The sequence below is a fragment of the Cetorhinus maximus genome, chromosome 20, assembly GCF_964194155.1.
Source record: "Cetorhinus maximus chromosome 20, sCetMax3.hap1.1, whole genome shotgun sequence".
In the NCBI taxonomy this organism is placed as follows: Eukaryota; Metazoa; Chordata; class Chondrichthyes; order Lamniformes; family Cetorhinidae; genus Cetorhinus; species Cetorhinus maximus.
The window spans coordinates 54,465,716-54,470,094 of NC_135898.1; positions in this window are offsets into that span (position 1 = coordinate 54,465,716).

A 4,379-nucleotide genomic window follows, 5' to 3' on the forward strand; every position below is an offset into this window, starting at 1 on the left:
CCTTATTTAAGTTTAAAACAGTAGTCTTAGATCCACTCCTCTGTCCCTCAAACTGTATGTGAAATTCAATCACTGCTACCTAGGGGCCTTCATCATGAGGTCGTTAATTAATCTAATCCCTTTGAACAATACCAGATCTAGAATAGCCTACTCCCTGGTTGGTGTTAGAATGGGCTGTTCTAAGAAACTGTCCTGAAAACATCCTATGAAGTCAGCATCCAGCCTACCTTTGCCAGTCTGATTCGTCCAATCTACATATAGATTAAAATCGCCTATGATTATTGCTGTACCTTTCTCACAAGCCTCCATTATTTTTTCCTCTGTACCCCATCCTACAGTGTGGCTATTGTTAGGGGGCCTATAAACCACTCCCACAAGTGACTTCTTATCCTTATTATTTCTCATCTCTACCCAAACTGATTCTACATCTTGATCTCCAGAACTAATGTCATCTCTCTCTATTGAACCAATAACATCATTTATTAACAGAGTTACCCCTCCACCTTTTCCTAGCTTCATGTCCTTCCTAAATGTCATGTACCATTGAATATTCAGGTCCCAGTCTTTATCATCCTGCAGCCATGTCTCTGTAATGGCTATCAGGTCATACATATTTATTTCTATTTGCCCTGTCACTTCATTTGTTAAGTTATGAATGCTACGCGCATTCAGGTACAGAGCCTTTAGTTCTGTCTTTTTACTATTTTTTTTAACCTCCAACCTTATCTGCACACTCTGTCCCTTCCTGTCATGCTCTAATCATTTCCCTTATTGCTACCTTACTCTCTTGTCTTGTCTCCTTTATTTAATTTGTCATATCTCCCTGAACTTGATCCTTCGCTCCCACTATTAAGTTAAAGCCCTCTCCACTGCCTCAGTTATACAACTCACCAGAACACTACTCCTAGCTTGGTTTAGTTGAAAATCATCCCAACAGTACAGCTACCACTTTCCCAGTTCTGGTGCCAGTGCCCCATGAATGAAAACCAATTTACTCCACACCAATCTTTGATCCATGCATTTAACACTCTAATCTGACTTATCCTATGCCAATTTGTTCACGGCTAAGATAGTAATCCAGAGATTATTATATTTGAGGTTCTGTTTTTTAATTTATCCCCTTGCTGCTCATACTCCCTCAGCAGAACTTCTTTCCTAGTTCTACTTATGTCATTGGTACCCTTGTGGACCACAGCCACTGGATCCTCCCCCTCCCACTGCAAGCCCCTCTCCAAACCTGAGCAGATGTTCTAAACCTTGGCACCAGGCAGGCAACACAGCTGCCTGGACTCTCGCTCTTGGCTGCGGAGTCCTGTTTCTATCTCCCTGCCTATACTGTCTCCTTTGACTTTCCTATTAACTCCCCCTGCTTGAATGTCTTCTTGTAAAATGGTCAGTTTGCTCATCCACCCTGCAGCAACTGCTTTCATTCATACAGGTTGCAAGAACCTCAGACCTGTTAGGCAAGTGCAAAGGCTGAGGCTCCTCTAGTTCTATTTTCTGGTCACCTACACCTCCCTCCCTCACAGTCACACCCTACTGTCCATGACCACTGACCAAATCAGAGGACACTGTCCTAAGGGGTGTGATCGCCTCCTGGAACTAAATGCCCAGGTAACTTTTGCCCTCCCTGAGGCATCACAGTGTCTGCAGCTTGGCCTCCAGCTCAATGATTGAGCCAAAACCCCCCCTAGCTGCAGACACTTACTGTAGATGTGTTCACACTGGATCACACCGCCATCCATGCATACCCACATTCTGCAGTTGCAACACACCACCTGCCCTCTCATCTTTATTATGTGTTAATTTATTTTCTTAATTAATTTCCGGGCTGGGAAAATAGACTAAGGGGAAGGTCAGTGGATGCGCAGACATTTAAGCAGATATTTCATAACGTCCAGCAAAAATTTATCTGGGTCAAAAAGAAGGACTCGACGAGAAGGATGAATCACCCATGGTTTCAAAGGCGGTGAAGGAGAGTATTCAATCAAAAACTAAGGCATACAAAGCCACAAAAACTAATGGTTGGCCAGAGGATTGGGAATTTTTTAGGAACCAGTAGCAGATGAATAAAAAGCTAATAAAGAGGGAGAAAATTGATTGTGAAAGTAAATTGGCAAGAAATATAAAAACAAATAGCAAGAGCTTCTACAGATATAGAAAAAGAGAGTAGCTAAAGTGAGCGTCAGACCCTAAGAGGATGTGACCAGAGAATTGATAATGGGGAACAGGGAAATGGCAAATAATTTAAACCAATATTTTGCATCGGTCTTCATGGTGGAGGACACTCTAAACATTCCAAAGATATCAGAGATAAGCAAGGAGTTAATGGGAGGAAAGATCTTGTAATATCTCTGTCACGAGGGACAAAGTATTTGAGAAACTAATGGGACTAAAGGCAGGCAAGTCAAGAGGACCTGATGGCCTGCATCCAAGGGTTTTAAAGGAAGTGGCTGCAGTGATAGTGGAGGCATTGGTCGAAATATTCCAGAACTCACTGGATTCCGGGAGGGTCCCAGCGGTTTGGAAAACCACTAATGTGACTCCCCTGTTCAAGAAGGGAAGGAGTCAAAAAGCAGGTAACTATAGGCCAGTCAGCCTAACATCTGTCATTGGGAAGATGCTAGAGTCCATTATTAAGTAAAAAATAGCAGGGAATTTAGAAATGCTTAATGCATCAAACAGAGTCAACATGGTTTTGTGAAAGGGAAATCATGTTTGACAAATTTGCTAGAGTTCTTTGAGAATATAACAAGCAGAGTTGATAAAGGGGAACTGGTAGATGTAGTGTATTTGGATTTCCAGGAGGCATTCGATAAGGTGCCATATAAAAGGTTATTGCACAAGATAGGAGCTCACGGTATTCAGGGTATTGTATTAGCATGGATTGAGGATTAGTTAACACACAGAAGACAGAGGGTCAGGATTAATGGGTCTTTTTTAGGTTGGAAATACGTAACTAGTGGAGTGCCACAATGATCAGTCCTAGGGTCTCAACTATTTACTATCTATATTAATGACTTGGGGCAGAATTTTCCCATTGGCGTGCAGGGGTGGGACCCACATGCCGATGCATAAAATGATGCACGGTGATGTCGGGCCACTTAAGGCCCTTGAAGCGCCAATTGACGGCGATTTCTTGACGCCTTTGTGATCTTCGGGTCACAACGGGTAGGCAGGTAGGACACATTTGTATAAACCTCATCCACGGGTGGGATAAGCGGGCTCAGTGGGGTCGCGAGTGTGCTCTGTCAAATTTTGATTTTTCAAAGTTACTGATACTTGCCTGTGTGATCTACAATACTTCAAAATGCATACTAGCTGCTTGGACAGGAGTCACAACCTTCAGGTCAGCACTCTGCAGTGAAAAATCTTTTTTGGGCCTGTGGGTTTCAGGAAGCCTTCCCTTAACCTGGGAATGGGAGTTGAACTCTCCACTGGAGGCTCCTACTCTGAGGAGGAAGTGGGGGCTAGAAGGGGGAGGAGGCCAGGAGTGCACATCCAGCCTCCAGGGGAGCCACCTTTGGGAAGACAGGTGCAGGCACAAGGGGTGCAGGGCCAAGAGGTAGTCCAAGGCGGAAGGGACCGCAGAAGGCTTACTATCCTGCTGCCAGGGTATGCAGGCGGCGAAGCAGCTACCTCAATATGCCTGAGGTGCAGTGCCGAAGGAGGCTCCATCCCTCAAGGGAGACAGTCAACTATATCTGTCAGATGATTGGGCCTGAGAACTCCGTGAACTGTGTGGACACCCCATGCCAGTGGCTCTAAAGGTCACAGCTGCTCTCAACTTCTATGCCTCTGGCTCCCTCCAGGGATCAGTGGATGATCTTTGTAGTGTCTCTCGATCAGCTGTCCACACTTATGTCAAGCAGGTTACAGATGCTCTGTTCAGGTGTGCATTGACCTTCATTCACTGCCGTTGGGACCAGGCAAGTCAGATACAGCGAGCCAGAGGCTTCGCGGCCATTGCTGGCTTCCCCCGCATCCAGGGTGCAATAGACTGTACACATGTGGCCATCAAGACACCAGCAGGTGAGCCCGGTGCCTTCGTCAACAGGAAGGGCTTCCACTCCATGAACGTGCAGATAGTGTGTGATCACAGGATGCTGATTCTGCAAGTCTGTGCAAGGTACCCAGGCAGCTCCCACGACACCTACATCCTCAGACACTCCCAGGTGCCGGGGCTCTTCAGTGCTCCAGCCCGGCTGGATGGATGGCTGCTGGGTGACAAGGGCTATCCCCTCAGAAGCTGGCTCATGATGCCTCTCCGCCATCCAAGAACAAGCTGAGCAGCGGTACAATAGGAGCCACACCTCCACAAGGGCTGTGGTGGAGAGAACCATCGGTCTTCTCAAAATGCGCTTACAATGCCTGGACTG